This window comes from Strix uralensis, chromosome 7 (assembly GCF_047716275.1).
Source record: "Strix uralensis isolate ZFMK-TIS-50842 chromosome 7, bStrUra1, whole genome shotgun sequence".
NCBI classification, from domain to species: domain Eukaryota; kingdom Metazoa; phylum Chordata; class Aves; order Strigiformes; family Strigidae; genus Strix; species Strix uralensis.
Genome location: NC_133978.1, coordinates 41,763,890 through 41,783,772, shown reverse-complemented (window position 1 = coordinate 41,783,772; position 19,883 = coordinate 41,763,890). Strand labels below are relative to the sequence as shown.

The window sequence follows — 19,883 nt, the reverse complement described above, 5'->3', positions numbered from 1 at the left end:
GTGGTTTGATACAAGACAGTTACCTACATAAACCCGCTCATGGGAGCAAAAGAATATACTTTGAGGGCTTTATTTTGTTCTCCTTGATCTTTCTTTAAGGCAAAACAAACCTTACAGTTCATGGTCAACATTTTTTCACTCTCTCTATTCCTCCCAATTTACAGACCTAAATGCAGTATCTCAGTAACATCCCTTGATCCAGCCAGCTTTAGAGGAATTAAAAGCTTCTGTAAATCTTCTTGAACTCTCTCAGTTTTTCTGTATAGCTACAACTGTGGAAAGCTCAAGCTGTATGACACAGAGTCTGCTTTTAGGTGGACTCTCTACCATGTCCACCCGCCACCCCAGGACATCACACAGGGCCGTGTCTCTCGCCCAGCTCTGCCCGCAGTTGTTATTTGCCAATTTCCTTGGTTGTGAGCCTGGTCTTGCCAATCAACCAGGTGAGGTGCGGCCAGGGGATGGAGGGACCCCAACTACCCCGAGGTGTTGGCTAAGCCCTGTGTGCAGCACTGGGAAGGGAGATGGCTCAAAACCCCTGCAGCTGCTTCCTTGGCCAGCTCGTACACCTCCCAGAAGCTATCAGGGTCTCCAGTAATATTTTCCACATCGGCTTGTGTGATTCTGGCAAAGGGTCTCTCTAGTCCAGCGGTGTGCAAGGGGAATACCAATGAGCAGAAGAGTCGAGATGGCTTAAGGGTAAAAATTCCTCATTAAACGTGTGGCAGGAACTTTATTTTGCAAAGGGGACTCTAATGCTGAGATGGTGAAGTGTGGGTGAGTGGCTTGAAGGTCCCCCGACTCGCTGGCTCCTTAAAAGTATCTTAATCCAGGAGTGGTGCCTGTGAGCGGTGGGAAGTGCTGACTCCGTCTTGCCGCTCTGCCAAGCCGGGCTGTGCATCAAGCCGTGTGTACACGGCTGTCATGTACATCAGCTATAAGATGTTTTTCTTTTAGAGGCATTTACAGTAATCAAAAATGCTTTCTGGTCCTAAATTGCTTCTAACGAGATGGGTATATTTTCCTATGTGATAGATTAGTCCCCAAATACGTTGAGTTTAAAATAATTTCTAATTTTAGGATGCTAAGCTATTGTTAACCTTATAATAATTTTCTCTAGGAAATCACTTCCAAAATCTGCATACACTTATATCTCTCTATTACATCCTCCATATGAATCATGCATAATTACTTGGAAAAGGAGATTTGACCTATCTCTTTAGTCTTTATTCTCAATTACCCCTGCAATTACGGCAAATGGAGTCTAACACAACTTGTCTAACCCACACTTTGCCACTCTGTGAAGAAGTTGGCAGTCTTCCCGCCCGCCAGAGAAAACTTCTTGGGAACGCAGTGCCGAGGCATTTCAGAGTGCTAAAATACCATTTGTGTATAATATAGCACTGCACATTTATGAGTTTGTTAGGAAGTGCTTTAAACTGTTATTGCCAAAATAATGAAGAAAGTACATTTCTGAAGTTTCATGTTGGCTTTTAATAACCCAGATTCTTTGCTGTAGATGAATATCCCAATGTCTCTCGCTAGCAGTGACAAAGAGGAACTGTCTCAATAATGACAAACTCTGGTGATGTGCTGTGTCATAACTGCAGAATCGCTACACGATCTTATGTGCTTAACCTTCCAGTTGCACAGTAATAAAAGTTTTTCAATAATAAATGTTTCACTCCTGAACTTTACACAACTGTGAATGTTTTGTAGCTTCTGTGTGTCATCTGCATGCTCTGAATTCACTTTTTCAGTGTCTTTTCTAGCTAGTTATTGGAGGTGGCTGACTAATTGCTGACAAGAGAATGATAACTTCATATCTTTTACCAAGAACGTGATGGGCATATTTTTAAAACTGTGGTCATATTTTCAAGAACATATTTCAAGTATATATTTCAAAGATCTACAGAATATCTCTGTGAATTGTTCCTGCTTTACTTACTGCTTCAATCCCATCTTCTAATATTAGTAAAACTGTCAAGTCTTGTTAGTTGTACACTAATTGAAGTTTGCATAGGTTATTAAAATAAAGAAATTGTGTAGCAGATGTCTCCTTTTCTTTGTGGTATAATAAAAGGAGAGAAAAGTTAAAATTAATAAAATGCATATTTTAGAGATTTTCAAATATAGTGCAAACTGACGTTTCTCCTTTTAGACATCTCACCAGTATGAAAGCATTTGGTACAATGAGCAAGAAAGGCATATTTCAGTTTAAATATGACATTTAGAAGACAGTTACACTGGTAGTACAGGACACAGGCTGTCCCATCCTCACATGTTTCATGAAACTCAACTACAACTCTACGTTTGAGGTCTGCGATAATTCTCACCCTGGACAGACTTTTATTCTAGATCAAAACACGGTCCATTGATTTCAAAGGGGGCAGGAGCAAGCACTACACCCAGAAACTTCTCTGAGTATTACAGTGTCACTTAAATCAGCTAAAACCCTCATTTCTTTAAGAAGAAAGAAAAATAATGAGTTATTTAGTGACATCAGATAGCCAAGATCTCCCTCGTGCCTTACCGCCCGTGTCTGCGCAGTCAGAGGGGGGAAAGTCATCCATTTAGTCAGCAGCTTTTCAGAGACACGACCGGATCTCCATAGACATTTCCCATACAAATAGCCACTTCAGCCTGATGAAATGGAGATAAAACCCAGTTTAAGACTATACAGCTAAAATCTTTTATCACATTTATTACTAGACTTAACCAATATTTTTCTCAAGTAACGTGCCAGGCTTGATTAGTCTGAACAGTGAAGGAGTAATATGTTTAGGTGTTTTCAGTTATCTTTCCAGTGTTACACGAGTATTTTGTAATGGGAGAAGTAAAGTTGGAAAAGGTGTGGAGCAGGACCATAACTCTTGGAAGATTCTGGATCTTCTTCTCTGGGGCAGAGAAAGACCGGTAAGGACATTTCTTCTTTGTAATCTCACCACAGCCCAATTTATTGCAGATATTACCTGTCACTACCCTGAAGGAAACTTTTCTGTCTCTGGTGCCTTGAGGTGGGTTGTAAACTTTCTGTTGGTGGGTGTCCTGGAAGGGACCTTCTTCCAACTGGTTTGTATGTTGTCTCTCTTAGTTGGCATTTATTTCATGTCCTGTAACATAATGGCATGTCATGCCATGCTTCTCTTCCTTCTGCATAGGCTCAGAAGGGGTGTGGGTAGGAGGGGTGAGCAGTGCCATCAGCCGTGCCGGGACGTGGAGCAGTGACCCACCAGAGCCAAAGCACTGCTCGTCCCCACCTCGACTGGCACAGCTGCCCGTCTTCTGGTTTTGCTTCATAAATTATGCAACAGGTGATGCAGAAATTGTGTGCACTCATTCCGTGGGCTGACACAGTGGCCGTAAACACATTTATTAATTTGAGGAGATAACCCATAAGTCCATGAGACTTCTGTGTCTCTCCTCTCCATACACTGTAAACAGAACCGAGGTGGGAGCTGGCTCTGGGACCAGGGCCATGCTCTGTTGCCTGAGCATTTATAACCAGCCAACTAGCAAAACAACCTGGCAGTAATTTGGTCTCTTAGAGTGAAATTTGTTGAAAGATCAGTGTAAAATACTTGAATCGCGGTTGCGTGCTACAAAGCATTCCCCACACTGCAGTAAAATTTACAGCGGAATGCAGCAAAACGTAGCTCTGCTCTGAAGAAGAAAGACTCCCCCCAAAACAACCTGAAATTTATTGTGAGAATTTTAGAATCTTTTTGCAGATTACTGAATTATATTTGATAATAATAAATAAGGAAGTAAACTGAAGCCCTTAAGGAATTTAGGCTCCTGATTCCAACAGAAATGAACAAAAGCCAAGTGCTGAAGTACCTTAAAAACCCCCGTATTTATTCCCTAAGATAGGATGTGACATAAACAAAGAATACTCATGCACTCTGCAGCATTAACTGTGGGTTGCAAGTAATTTAATTTGTTAAATTTTTTTCAGCATATTTTTCAAGGCGCTATGCTATAGCGCTGTTATTGATGATTGGCAATGTTATTAACAGTCTACAATGTGTATGTTACCGATAAGAGTGCTGATGTCTTTGTTGCACTGAGTACAAAAAAGGCTTATTTATGAGTCACAAAAATACATTTATTTTTTGTCTCTTGTATGCATTGCTAGAAATCTAAATATTAGCTTTGCTTTGCTGATGGTAATAAAGACAAATTAGGTACATGCAACGAGCAAGTACAGAAATGATAGAATCATATAGATAGAAAATTATAGTATGAGGTATGGTGGTTTTCCCTGGTTTTTACCCGTTTATTACAGCAACAACAACAAGAAAATTATATCCAAATAGCACAGAACCTTGCTTTGCTCAGCTCAAAGTGAAGGAGAGTTCCTTCAGCTCCATATTGAGATTTCTTACATGAGGTGATGGAGTAGGTACAAATAATCCCTTTGCGTTGTGGTGGGTATGTGAAGTTTGATACTCACAAGTATTGGTTAACCAAACTTTGCCCACAGATCAAGGCTTTTTAAACAAGTCTAGAGATTTTCAGCCCATGAGACCAGAAACCAGAGGCCATGATCAGGATGCTGCAGTCCCCATTGAAATGCTCAAGCTGCACCATGAGGTTTTTCAACTCACTAAGTGGCTTTTGAAGCTTTGGTTCATCATCCTTCAATAAATGGTCTCTCCAAGTCTGCTTTTTCTGTTTTCCTTGCTTATCCTTTTATATTTTATTTAGTGCAATGATGGAAATGAAGCAAAGATATGCAGAAGAGGACTTCAGGTGTGATGGGAAGTGCTGCAGACGGCACAGACCTCTGCGTTAGTGCCGGCAGGTTATCAGCATTACCATACAGCGCTCAAAGGTGATGACCCTGCCTGAGCTTTCTTAAAATTTGTGCACAGAGAGACTGGATAGTACCAAAATAGAAGAAACAGAATAAAATCTTAATGACCAGAGGGCAAAGCCCTGGAATGGACAGGGGTGAAATTAAGCTGAATGTTAAGTGCAGGCTGTTTAAGGAGGAAAAGAGATCAAACTGACTGGCAGGGTTGAAAAACATCAAGGAAATCAGCAAAGGATGGAGATTCTGATGGCTCAGAGACTGCAGCACAGTGTGGTGGCTGGGGGTGCCCGGAGGCCTGGGGGCGGATTCTGGGGCAAAGGAAGTTTCAGTCCTGTAGCTGGAAAACCCTAAATGTTTTCAGAGAGAAGGAACTGAGCATGGCAGAGGTTGAGGGTGGAGCAGAGTTTGGAGAGGGACTGGACCACATCAAAGGCTAATAGGTGGTTCAGTGCCACAGCAGCCCGTGCCCTTGCAGAAGGCATAAACTGAGCATAAATCATTCACTAGTTAAGAGAGATTAGAAGGAGACCATAATTGGGAGCAGGTGATCTCACATCCAAACCTTTCTTCTGCTTTTTGGGCCTCCTGAAGCACATGGTGCTGCATTAGATGTTGAACAAGATGTTAAACTGGCTGTGGCAGAGCGTGAGTCAGCACAGCAGAGTCTGCATGGCCGAGAAGACGTCAGAGTCCTAACGAGGCCGCTGCCATTAGGAGGAGAGCCAAAACTGCTACAGGGAGATCACCCAAAGGCAGACCTTGAGTTGGCCGAATGGGCAGATGGCAGAAACTTCTTGATCTGATCATTTCCCCTAAGATCATTAGCAGCTCGAACGCCTCATTGCTCCTCTAATCTGAGGGGACGCAAAGACAAGGGTTCACTTTGCAGGGCAGGTGCCGCAGGTGTGATGAAAGGATGTGAGCTTAAGAGCTCCATCATACCACCCACACCAACTTCTCTCCCTCTCTCTGAGCAGATACTGCTTAAGTATGTACACTGATAGCAGAAGAGCCTTTAAATACTTGTCTGTAATATTATAATTCAATGAATATATCAGACATCCTCTTCTATTTGTGATGAGGATTCGTTTGTCAGAACAGCCGCTGAAGCTGTATCGCAGCTCGCCTTCCTCCACAAAACTGCACAGAGGCTTTAGGAAAGCCAGAATTAAAGTTGGCATATGTCAAATTGCTCTGGCAGTAAGATGAGCATTTTTCAGCTCATAAATTGGTTTATGACTTTTCATGTACCAGTTGGAATAAAATAAATTTATGGACTGGAGACCAGCTTTTTAATGGAACAGTAATGAATCTGAGGCAGAAATTTTTGGCACACAGTGTCTGCAGGATAATCAAAACTTGACTGAACAAGGCACTGAGCAGTATGACCTAACATAGGCCCAGCAGCGAGCAGGACTTTGGACTAAATGTCCAGAGGTGCCATGACCTGTGACTTTATGGCTCTTTTTAAATTATTTTCCTAATGTTATCTGGATAATTTTCAAAACAAATTTGCACTTTAGAAAGACACAATAAGAGTTAAAGTGCAAAAACTTTCCATGTAAAGATTAGAAAGATGACTGCATTATTGTGTGCTAGTAGAAATTACTTCAAATTTAATGTAGCCTCCACCATGACAAGTTTGCTCTGGCTCTGGAGATGACACAGAGTGGGTTGAAGTGGGGGGACTGAGGGTTGAACTGAGGCTTCTCACAGCCTTTTCAGTAGAGGTTCAGGCAGCTCCTTCTGCAGCTTTAGCTGCTCTAAGAGGCTTGTCCTCTCCCACCACACTGTACACCAGAGCAGGGCCCCTGCATTGGAACCAAGGCAATACTACTTATGTGTATGGTGGCATCATCATATTTCAGCTGCATCTTCTGTTCCAAGTCTTTAAACATCTGAACATTTTCCTCGTCTTTTTTTCGCAAGCTGCTGCCTACTCAGCAGATATTTTTATTAACTCTTCACACTGATACCCAACTCTTTGTCATGACTTTTAAAGTTAATTTAGAACTCACCAGTGTGCAGTAGTTCATATTTTCCTCCTAATGTGCACTGTTGTGCATTTGTCAGCAGAGCATTTCCTCTGCCGCACTGCTGTTCTCCCTCCTACCTTTATTAAATCCTTCGGAAGTTCCCCCCAGTCTTCCCACTCAACCTAACTGAAATAACTTGCCACGGGCACACTTGGTCACCTCGTTCTTTATGCCTCCCCCAATATTTAAGGGTACATTGGATAAAACTTCACATCCTGGCATCCTCTGCCGAGCTCCTGCCACGCTGGCAGGTGGCCATCTGCTCCTCCCTCTGCTCTCTGCCATGGCAGGTATCAAAGTACTGTAACTCCTGCCTCCGTCCTGTTTAATTCCTTCCCAGCAATGTTTTGTGGGAGGTTTTTGGCCATCTAAAGAGCTGTATCAAATGCTTTGTATCTTGTTTATTCACTGTTTCTTTACACAGTGTGAAGTGGTCACTAGATTAGGCAGGAGCAATCTGCTGCTGTAAAAACCGTGCTGTGGTCTTTGGGAAGTGTCTCATTTTTAGTGCTTGAAAAGAACAAGTGGATTTCCAAAGCATTTTCTCTATTACAAATCACAAATGAAAAAAAACCAAAATGGGAGCAGTTCACATCTCAAGTCTGATGACTGAAGAAATGCAGCAAAGAACAAATTCTCACTCACATCTCATTTTTCTTGGAGAAGCTGATTCAGACTTTGTTCAAAGACGAACCCAACAGAAAATTGCATCACTGTGTGCTTATGCGGGGTGCAATTTTACAGTGTTGGGGTATGGGCTAGGCACTAACTGCACAAACACTTCGCCCCGTGTTTGTGGCATGTTCCCTGTTGATGATAACGAGAGTTTGAGTACAACAGGATCTGTACTTTGAGCCCTCTAAGATGCAAAAATTGGAGTGTCCCCCAGAAGAGATAACAAGAGCCTTGCATCATGTGGGTGAGGAACACACCCCAGCAAGAACTCTGAGGCAGACAAAGAGAGCAGCAGATCCAACAGATTCCCAAGGGGAAACACACAGATATCAATGAAGATTCATAACTCACAGGCGTGATGGGGGCAAGAATTTGCCTAATATTTTAGGAGCTGGAAATGAAAGTTGGAAGGAAAGCTATCTCTACACACACCCCTCCTTGCAAAGGCGGCTACCTCCTTGTGCCTGCTTTAGATCACCAGCTTCAAATGCGTACTGCAGATGTAGTTTATGTGTTCAGTTACTCAAAGATGAGAAATAATGGGATTTCAACAATTACAAAAATCAAAAGACATGCGCTTTGTTGATAAAAGATGTGTCCATACAAATGTGACTCTTGATAATTAAATATGCCCTTCTATCAAGTTGGGAAAGACGCAGAGCAAAGATTTAGAGGTGACAGAGGGAATCTAAAATTAGATTCACACTATAAGCTGCATTACTTAGGGAAAGCTGAATTTATTTTCTCCAGTTATAAAGTCACTAATATTCCCAAGGAGAGACTTTCTCCTGCAATACGTTGAGAAGACGTATCATGTTTTAAGCCTGCCAGGGTATTTGGGGCAAGGTGCTCTTCAAGGGAATAGCAAACACCTCAGAATGAGGAATTTACCCACCGTTTGAGTTTTTCACATTGTATAAAAGCACAGTCAGCTAGCTTGAGTCTCAGCCAAGCATCACCATTACTTTTCTCTCCAAATATCCATCTTAAGTTGCCTAACATATTAATCTTTTTCCCTTCCCCCCATTTCAAATGCACACACTGGGTGAACCACAGGTTTTAGCTGTCTGAACTGCCCAAATATTTCTGTCTGTTTGAGTTACTGGGGGTGGCAGATGTCATGAAGTAGAGCTGAAACCAGAGAGTCAGTCCTAATTGCATGGCTTCCATGAAAAGCAGCAGTGGAGCTCAATGTCAAGGACAACATGAGGACGAAGACTCTGACCAAGGCGATGACCAGCTGTTTCCAGAAGGACATGGCATCTGGTAGACCCCATGTCCCCCACCCAGGAAAGAAGGCTGCATCCAAGTTGGATGTATCCAGGCTGGAGCAAAACTAGTAAAGTTTCAATGTCTAAGCAAGTCCAACATCTTTTAATTTCTCATAACTGTCCAGCACACTTGCTGTCTTAAAAATAGAAGAGTCTTGCAGCACTATCGGGAAAACAGTCATCACTCTGAAGACTGTTTCAGGTAATTGGTTGCCTAATGCACTGTTCTCAGCTCTTCGGTTTGCAATTATGATAGGTTAAAGATGTGTACTTTCCCGGTATTACCTTGAAAACGAGTATTTTCTCATAGCAATCTGGTTTTACACAGTTTTTTATTCTAAATTAATACAATGGCAGACTTGGCTTTACTTGCTACAAATGAGGTAAACAGGAAATCTGAAGAGAAGAGAGAAATATGGCCACAGCAAATTGAGCTTTTAATTAATTCATCTTTTACCTGAGCTTCATCTGCTTTTCCCCACTATTTCCTCTTCTGCAAGTGCTGCTCGGTGTGACAGGAAATTAATTAGACTCAGAGCTCTCATCCACCAAGAAAAAGAATCATTAATTTTGGTACTTAAGAAACTGAAGTCCTGACTCACAACATTTCCAGGCAGTGCAGTTTAATATCTGGTGATGGACAGTGTCAGCTATAGCCATTTCCTTCATCTACAGCCACCACTACAATCAATCACCAGAGGAGCGCAGGTAAACGAGGGTTCGGTGATGCAAATATAACTGATGAGAAATGACACCCTCTCACAGTGCCCTCAGCTGTGCAGCCTGCCTTTGGAGCTTTAGAAAGCAGTGCTGTGCCAGAAAAAAAGCTCCTCACTCGATGGTAATTTCTTGTATGAAAGCATTCAGTCCTGAATCCATAATTAATTAATTAAACATAATTAATATTTACCTTGACATCAGGACAACAGGAGAAAAAAATATCAATCTATGATATTATTGACAGATTTCAGCACATCAACCTTTTACTCCATTTACTGGCACTGTAAGGATTTCTCTTTACAATCTCCCATTTTACCAGTGTATTTTTAAGCAAAGAATGGAGCTGAACTTCTTTAAGCTTCACTGAACTTGGTTAGAGAATGAGGCTCAGTGGCTATGATAAAAAGAAAAATTTCTGGAAATGAATTGTTTTTCCCCTGAAGTGACAGGGATCAATGCAGCTTTTCTTCTGTTTAAGTCTGTAGTGGAAGGAGTGGGTTTTGGGAGTCTTCACCTGCAATTTCACATCTCAGATGTGCCCACAAACACTCCTGAAAATCTGCCAATTGCTCTAACAGCCTGTTAGCACATCACTGGCCCGTGTTTTATCCTTATGAAAGCATCCCAGGCAGGGTTGAGGAGCTGGAGTGCTCTGGGGAATGGTCCCAAAAGGCTCTTCCCACCCCGCTGCCCTGGGGTGGAGGTAGCAGAATGCCCTTCTGCAGGGGCTGGACAGAAATGAACCAGATTTGTGCCTTAGAACACAGCTTCAAAATACGTATTTTTCCAAATAAAACCTACCAGTTCATATCTCCATCTCTGTGGCATGTTAGCGTGCTGGGAATGTCCCCTTAATGCCGTATCTCAAGCAGTAGTTAGATGTCAGCCTGCAAAAGAGTAACATTTCTATGAAAATGCCAGTTCAGCATGCTCTTGACTATATTTATTTATTCTGTTCTTTAGGTAAGGACATCTACTTAAAAGAAAGCTTTTAGCTTTACTCCCTGTATATGGTGTGATGATCTTTCCATATTTAAACTTTCTGCAGCTTCTCATTCCCCACTGGAAGGGGCTGGTGGCTTCTCATGTAATAGGTACTACAGTTGGGTCTACTAGATTTTTGACTCTTTTTCTGTGCAGGGAAAAAATTGTTAGATGCTTCACAAAGTGAAGCTTATCAATCTCACAAGTTAATATAAAGAAATAATTAATCCCATCTCTTTAGCTGGGGTTGTGGGGACTTTTTTGTTAAACCTAGAAACAATATCCCAGTGGATCATTCTGTCTGGAAGCAGAGCTTCAGGAAGAAGTATCACAGAATCACAGAGTCATCAAGGTTGGAAAAGACCTTGAAGATCATCTAGTCCAACCATTAACATTAGTAAGTAATTCATACATGAAGCAATTCATGAAAACCAGAGCTTGTGTCAACCCACATCAACACTGCACGTATTGGCGTGGAGGGAAAATGGTGACCGGCACGATGCAGACAATGGTGCCGCTCCTTCAACTTTGGAATGTTGGGAGCAAACAACAACATGTGGGAACTGAATTTTGTAAAACTAGAGCTGGTTACTTGCATCTTATTCTTGTCAATGCCATAAGCTCAAAAATGCAGTAAAAGCGTTCACTATTTTCACTGAATCTTTCTTTTCAAACATAAAGCACTGCTGCTTGTGTAATTGTAAATGAACTGGCTATAAAATACACAGGCAAAACTAATGCTGATGTTTCCTTTTCTACAAAGTCTATTTTCCCTTTCCTAGGGCCTGTCTTGTTGGAGGAGTTTTCCCTGCCTTTCCATGCATCAGCCAGTTGGTTGCCAACTCCCCCCTGTGCTCTCCTCCCTGCGATAAGAGGGCTGTTGACATTTACATGTAAAAATGATGAATTATGAGCTATACTGCTTGGGAAATCACAAGACAACAGTAGCCTGGCCAGCAGCGAAACATGGCTGATACCCATGGTAAGGGCAGTACTCAAAGATCCATGCAGCAGTTTGTATTTTTTACATATAAAATTAAATTTAAAAGACTTTGTGATGAACAACAAGAAAAAATGGGAAGAGAGATTTTTGATAAAGCGCTGGAGGACATTGTCCAAGCAAGGCAGGACTTTTAAGAGCAATAAAGCACCAAACTAAAGAGTGTGCAGAAAGGGTTGTCTGGGGGCAGAGTGTAAGCAGTAAATATTGGGATCATCACACTAACCTGAACACGTGTGGACTGGTGCTTGTGTGGAGGTTTCCTAACAATCAAATGCCTTTTTCCTTTTCTAAATGTGTGAGTGGAAGTGCAAAATGTTCAACTGGAGGGAACAAGAAAGAAATAGTAATGGCTAAATGTCAATGTATGAGTTACAGATTACTTGTGCATTATTATTGCTGTTATTTCAAGTGTTTTGTAGTGTTCAGGCATTTTGCCTAGTTAGAGGTGAGGATAAAGTCAGTAACTCCTTAGGACCATCAGATGTTTATACAACAAAATTCAAAGAAGAAAACATCCCAGCCCATGTACAAGCATTTCTGCTGTTCACAGGAAGGTGAGATCTGGCTGGATTTCACAGAATCACAGAATGATCTAGGCTGGAAAAGCCCTTGAAGCTCCTCCAGTCCAACCATGAACCTCACACTGACCGTTCCCAACTCCACCAGATCCCTCAGTGCTGGGTCAACCTGACTCTTCAACCCCTCCAGGGATGGGGACTCCCCCCCTGCCCTGGGCAGCCCATTCCAACGCCCAACAACCCCTTCTGCAAAGAAATACTTCCTAAGAGCCAGTCTGACCCTGCCCTGGCGCAGCTTGAGGCCATTCCCTCTTGTCCTGGCACTTGTTCCTTGGCTCAAGAGACTCATCCCCCCTCTCTGCACCCTCCTTTCAGGGAGTTGTGGAGGGTGATGAGGTCTCCCCTCAGCCTCCTCTTCTCCAGACTAAACCCCCCCAGTTCCCTCAGCCGCTCCCCATCAGACCTGTGCTCCAGACCCTGCACCAGCTCCGTTGCCCTTCTCTGGACACGCTCGAGTCATTCAATGGCCTTTTTGGAGTGAGGGGCCCAAAACTGAACCCACTCATCGAGGGGCGGCCTCACCAGTGCCGAGTCCAGGGGTAAGATCCCTTCCCTGTCCCTGCTGGCCACGTTAGTGCTGATACAAGCCAGGATGCCATTGGCCTTCTTGGCCACCTGGGCACACTGCTGGCTCCTGTTCACCCGGCTGTTGACCAACACCCCCAGGTCCCTCTCTGATTTCTGCTATTAGATCTGTTGCAAAGCACGGATTCAATGCAGGATTCTCCTCCTGCTCAGGAGATCTGCCTCTCTCACACACTCAGTGCTCCCAGCTCAGCCCTCATGCTCTTAAACATAGTCAATATGTTAAAAATGAATGTATTAATTCTAATTTACTCCAATGCTTCTCCTGAACCAGGCAAAATTTAGCTCACGGGACAGAACTGGTGGACAAAATGACAGATCTGAGGAACCAATACGCAATATTACTTAAAAGGTGTGTTATAGTAGACTGGGGTGATTTTTTTTAAAAAATCTGGTTTAGTCATATTAGTGGATGCCATAGCTTGACTAACTGTGCCTTTTAAACATTTTGCCTTTTAAAAATATTTAAACTTACTCTCAATACTTTTAAATATATACAAAGATTTAACCTAAACACTGCAAGGTATTTACCCATTGGAGGACTCTTTTGTTTATTAAATGAGTGAACTAGAAGTCTTTGATGGCTGTGGCTGAAAAAAATGGAAACATTGTACCTCAACACAGCTACTGGTAAAAGCTGTGTTCAGTAATTAAGTAACTGATTGCCTCAGATAAAATGGAAGAAAAAAATCTAATTCTTTTAATTTCAACCACTAACATTTTTTAGGAATATTTCTCCATAAAGAATAAAAATAAAGTTAAAAAGAACCCTCCCTGAATTCTCACTTAGGAATTGCTCTACATTAGCTCAGACTTCACAGCAAACAGACTAAATTCTCCAGGGATTAAACATCAGTTTAACTATAAATCTACTATGATGACAATAGACTGCTTGGCCAGAGGTACAAGTGAGCCTTTGCTCTGTACAATAAATTTTGTGTTCTCCTTTTCTACTAAAGCTCTGACAGAAAAAAAAAAAAAAAAAAAAAAAAAGGAAAAAAGAAAGAAAGGAAAAAAAAAAGAGAGAGAAAGGCACAAGTGAGATTGACCATATTTCAGCAGTCCCTGCTGTTACAAACTATCCCAACTGGAAAAATCCTGGTTCCAGTTTGAAAAGGAATTATGTACAAAGGCAAGAAACTAGAAAAAGCTTTTCCATGCTCAGCTCAATAACAGATATAAAAAAATATCGATATGTACGTGGAGAATAAATAATTTATGCACTCCCTTCCTGTTGTTATTTCAGTTATACTGCACAGGTTTCTATCAAGGCATAAATTATCCATTCTTGTGAAAACATGTTTTAATTCTGTTTCTTTTATCTGAATTCTAATCCAATTCCCATGAGCTATGATATATGCAAACATTAAATAACAATAATGGTGAATACATTTTGAAAGTGTATGTAAAATTGTTCATGCAGAAAGACTAAATTTTGCATTTCTCCAATAGATGGAAAGAAAAATAGCCACCAACAGCATGACAGAGCCACGAGACAGCAAACATCTTTCACAGCGTGTACAGCTATCTACAAAACTGGTGTAGTGACTAAAGCACGTATAATTGAGAAAATTCATGAACTATTTCAAGACAATTCATGAACAAAAGAATCAAAAATAGTTAACTAAGGAATTTGCATTGAATGATTCCCCCATCTCTTACATTTGGTTTTCTCAGCTAGATTCTTCTATCTTTTCTTAAACACAACACCTTAGACAGTGGCTGGTTCAACTGATTTCAATATAATATTTTCATACTCAAGTATCAGCCAGTTTTAATGGAAAATGATTTTATTTTTCCACATATCTTGAAATTTTCTCCACCCTCTGCTGTGGATTTCAAAATGACAATACCACAGCAGTGTCACAAAGCACAGGAAAATCAGCCTTTACAGCTATTAAATTCTGTCTTGCCCATGTATGTCAGTTGCTATCCTATGGCTACCTCTCAACAAATGCATTTTAGTATCAATGTATGGTAATATAGAACAGATTAAATTTTAAACTCAATCAAATTACAAGTATTTGATGTGTGGCACGTTAATATTCATATTTCTAGAATATACTTTTCTTTTTTATCCTTCGCAGTCAAATACTATTCCATAAAGCTGCTTCATAGGGCATTTTCATTATCTTGTACATTAAATTAGTTAAATCTTGATCTAGCAAATGTTCAAATCCAATACAAAAGTAGACTGTCATAAAATCTGAGATGCTTCTTATAGGGTTCATTATCTTGTGCACTACAACGAGGTCTCTTGTGACATAGTCATGTATACATACCCTGAGAAAAACTCCCCCAGACTTCAGTGGGGCCATTCTTGCGTTCTTTTTTACACCCACTACTTTTTCTCATTTAATAATATCTGTAGCTCCAACCGCACATACAGTAATCTAGAAAGTAGGGATATACCGTGCTTAGAAAAGGAAGAGTGGCCCACAAGACGGGTTCCTGCGTTTGCCAGCTGAAGCCCAGCAGTGAGGACAAATGGAGGAGATACCAAGGTGTGCAGGTGGCTCCTGGGATGCCCATGGCCCACGGCCTGGGAGGCAGAGGCAGCCCCAGGCTGTATCCCAAGCTCGGTAGTCAGGATAACTCACAGCCCAACCAGCAAGGCACAAGACCCACCGTTAGCACAGAGAGGACCTGTTTGGCAGCAGTGGCAAGAGCAAGACATGGGTTGGCAGAAAAATATCAGGGCATGAATTTGCTTGACACAGCACTTAAACCTGAGTATGGGCTGAGCTGGATGGACGTTAAATGGCAAGGATAGCTGTTGATAGATAAAGAAATCCATTACCAAAGTGAGAGGAGGTGAACTTTGAAAGTACAAATCAATCATCTTTTGTTTTGACTGTTTCATTTTCTTTTAAAAAGCAGGCAATGGATGGCTTGTTTGAAGCAGACAATGGTACTGTAATTTCTTTAGCTATATATATAATGGCATCATGAATATGCATCTTTGGAGATTAAAGAAAACCCTTTCTCAGAACGACATGCAAAACACTCTGAATTTGATTATTTAAATCATACTAAATTATCAATGCAATTATCACACAGACAAAACAAGTAGATTATTATTCTGTGCAATTCTCATTGAAATGAATGGGGGAGAAACAAAAGGAAAGGGAAAACCATCCTAACCTTCAAAAGCAAGCTCCCAATCCATCTCCTCTTCTCCTTCAATATTCATCCCTTTCTTGCAAGGTGAAAAGTCTTTTGTCCCACCGCTCCCAGTTCTTTATTTCTTTCATAAATGTCTCCATTTTTCCTGCATTTATAAACTAGAGATGTTCACTTAAAGTAACAGAGCAGCATAACACGTATGAATGCTACGTATGAGATGGGTATTCACCCCCCAGCACTGCCAGCCCCTACCAGCACCCCCGCCTTGCTGCATGGCAGAGGTCAGTCGCCGATTGCTGCGGCTTCTTGCCACAGAAACCACGCTCCAAGTGCATTTGTCAGGGAACTGCCGCTGCTCGGTGGGGTTTTCAACGTGCTGGGGAAATGCACGCGACGGGGGCATCCTCTTCCTCGCCCTCATCAGCTCGCAGCAGTGACATCGCATCGTGGAGCAGAGGCAGAGTGAAGTGCACTGAGTGGTGCTCACGGGCATGGGCGTGTTATGAAGTTGAGCATTTTCCACCTCTAGGTAGGCAATCTGCCCATGGGAACACCTGTGGGATTCATTCTTCACCTTTAAAACTTTGTGTGCATTAGAAACTGCCTCTCTTCAGGGCCACTTGTTTTGCCATGCTGCTATCTCCAACATCCCCGCTGCCCAGATAACACGAATGAGGTGCTGAGCAAGATATTCTCCAAGAAGACGCTAGTTTACAACCTTACAACCCACAGCACCTATTTCATCACCCCCAAATTAACTCAAATCAGATGAAGTTTCAGCACTGTGCTTCTTTCTCAGCAGTGAAAGCAAGAGAAAAAGAAAGGAGTGGAGCTGTGGGCTCTGAGATGTGAAGCCAGCTGTCTCCTTGAAGGTAAATTATCTCAAATTCTACCATCATGAGCAGGAAGTATTTTTCTGTTGTGTTGGGGACATCAAGAGCATAGAGACATCGACCATTTTTAACGTTTTTGTAGATCCTCATCTAAACTAACCTAGTGTAAAAGAACATTAAAGGGTGCTCTTCAAAATATTATATGTAGAGTGTGAGAAAAAACCTGTCAGGATACACTCTGGGTTACCATTAACTGTAATGCAGAATGCTGTATGTTGTCATTGCTCATCTCCCACTTCACTTTACGGTGTTCGCTCACACCATGTGAAAGTTCAGAGGGACACATTTTAATTTGAGCTTTATGATGTGTGAGGCTGAAGCCTCCTAATGTTAAAAAAGGGTGTCATAAATAACGGCAGCTGTCTGGTGCATATGAAAAAGCCCACAGTGATTTCTGCAAACCTCTTGGGCCAGCTGAAGGTGAACAAACACACCAAAGTCGGTCGGGCTCTCCCATTGCATTTCTAAAGCAATCTCTGTTATTCCATCTGAGCCCTCAAGCCAGAGGTACTCATGCTGGTTGCCATGTCTCTGAAGACAGCGCAGACCTGGAAACAGGGGTGGAGGAAATATTTTGACCATGGTATTTTGCCTGAAATTGTCGTGGCTGGTTTGGTCCCAAAAAGTGTTTTCTATAACCTTTGACACCGCATTCAACCAAACCCAACTCTACGCTATGGGTCAGCACATAAATGGAAATTGCTGGCTTGCGTTGGCTAGAAATTGTCCATTAGTGGCAGAATGGGGATGAAATCGTTCAGTTTACCCATTTTGAACAGGCAACTATGAGTTTAGTATGAGATACTTTCTTGAATAGATTTGTGGGGTTCCAAAAAGTATGTCTTTCTTTTGTAAAATATATTGATTACAATGATAATAGAGTAGGAACTACTTACAATGTACATAGCAGAGTAAGGGTAAAGTACAGGTGCAAGTTACGTTTCTCGTGGAACAAAGTGAAAATCAGTGTATTGCGCAGCTCTGAACGCAGTGGGAGGCAATTTCAGCCTCTGGCTTGGCAGGTTTGACATGAGTATGCTCTTGCCCTTGCTCCAGGAAGGGAAGGAAGGTTTCTGCAGCAGCCCACGCCCCTGTGCTGAGCTGTCCCACGGCATGAGGCAACCCCGTAGCGCTTTGCGTGAGGGCTGTGTCCTGTCGTATGCTGACTCTGCTAGAATATGCTTCTAGAAAGGGACAAGAAGCTGAAACCCCCTGAAAATGAGCAAATTTGAGCTGGCAGACTGTCAGGACATCTAACCCTCGGGTTAACACAAGTGTCATCAGAAAGTGAGCAAGCCCTAAGGCCCTGGGACGGGGCGAGGTGCCGGAGCGGGATGGGAGGTGTGCAGGGCAAGGATGAGTGTCTGGCCAAAATGGGTCATTTTCATCTCCAATGATGAATTTCAGAGCATATAATTTGTTCATCTCATGCCTATGTCTCATTCATACACAAGTTAAGTCCTGTTGCCTCTTCTAACACCATTTTCAGGTGCTAAATGCATGATGATAGACAAGGAGAATAAGACAGGGACTGATCTCCTCGGATCCCCTGGTCCAGCCTGGACCCCAAAGCAAGACCTAGCCCTGCTGGTGTCAGTCCTGGCAGCGGTGTCCCCAGTCCCTTGTCACAAAGCCATTGGCAGCAGCTCCACACCGGCCTCAGCCCTGCCCAGCACTCCTGCCCCACGCTTCCCTGTGCTTCCCTTGCAGATGCTTTTCTTCTAGACATCCAGCCCGGTTTGTAAGCAATACTCAGACCATTTCCATTTCGACTGTGGTGTCCAAAACTCCTTTTTCATTGTTGAAACACTAATGAAATCTTTGTATATACTCATGGAACATAAAGAGAGTATAAAACTCTATTCACTACATCTACTGTAACAATTCTTCTCATGAGTGAATTTCATGTTTCTGCCAAGCAAAAGGTGTTTCATAATATTTACTGAGAATGAAGGAAAGAAAGTTGTCCTGTGCAACACCCTGTTTGCAGGTTTTTAGCGCACAGAGGTGTTTGAGAGATTTAGCCCTCTCTGTGAGCTGTTGGGGATGCTGTACTAATAGTCCATAGTTAATTACATGCATTAAGCCTGTATCTCTCTCTATATACCTTGATATTGTGACTAATGCTCAGGACACATGCTACATAATGCTATAGGTATCAAAAGGACACACAGAACGGCATATAAATGAGTTGGAACAAACCTTTCTGAATTCTTCCAAAACTGTTCTCCCAGTGCCAGTAACTGAATATCTGACGTAGGGGAATGAAAGCCTGCCAGCCTGGCAGTTAGACTGGCTTCATTACAATGCAAAGGTCATCAGCTCAAATTCTCTTAAGCTGATATTGCTACTAAAATTTCTATTAACTTTTCTTTACATCAAAGCAATTGTAACTGAACTTGCTCTCATCATTTGCCTAAAGCAAAGAAACAAGCTGCCAAACAGCTGCGGCAGCTTTTTTTTTTCTTTTATATGGAAACAACAATAACCAAAAAGAAAGGAACAGGAAAAAAACCCCAACATTAGCTATGGCAAGCTTATTAAGAAGTTCATTAGCAAATTCATTTCACTGATTAAACTCAATAATATGCATTCAATAGAAACCGAGAGATAATAGTAAAAACTAATTGTTGGAAGCAGATCACTTTACACAAGGCAGTTTATATGCGGTAGTTGTTGATGCATGGGCCAGTTTCCTGAATACTATACCCCTCGCTGGGGTAACGCTGGAGGCTTTGGGGCAAGGATACCATCTCACTCATTGGATGATCCAGTCCCCTTCTTCTGTCACCAGTGCAAGTACCGTACTGGGACAGTGGATTGAACATTTACATCTCAAGCAGGAATAATTCCACGTACCAGGATGGTCCCACACAGAGCACGTAGGGTTCCAGCAAAGTCCCAGAGTACATGCCTGGAGACATATGTACTCTATCTGTTCATTCTTCCTGTGGGTGCTTCTGAAAAAATGGGACTCAGGTGCTTAATTTCTTGCATGTTAGATTATGTTACTGCCTCTATTTCAAATGAAGAGAGTAGCTGATAGCATTATCCAAAAAAACCCCAACCCAACAAGTTTTTATAAGGGCTGCTGCTGCTTCCTCTTATGCACCAATGGCTCAAAGAGCTTTTTTAATGTAACAACTCTTCATCTTCCTGGCATTTTCCTTTTTTTTTTTTTTTTTTTTTTCTT

The 19,883-nt window shown here is 42.0% G+C and overlaps 1 long non-coding RNA gene across 1 annotated transcript; it reads right to left on the bottom strand.

Moving 5' to 3' along the window:
• Positions 1-2,107: 2,107 nt before the first annotated feature.
• Positions 2,108-15,849, bottom strand: LOC141945684 (uncharacterized). The gene is made up of 3 exons (XR_012629578.1): positions 15,816-15,849; positions 10,323-10,408; positions 2,108-2,643 (listed from the first exon to the last, which is right to left on the bottom strand). It is a non-coding gene; the product is annotated as an uncharacterized LOC141945684 (long non-coding RNA).
• Positions 15,850-19,883: the final 4,034 nt, after the last annotated feature.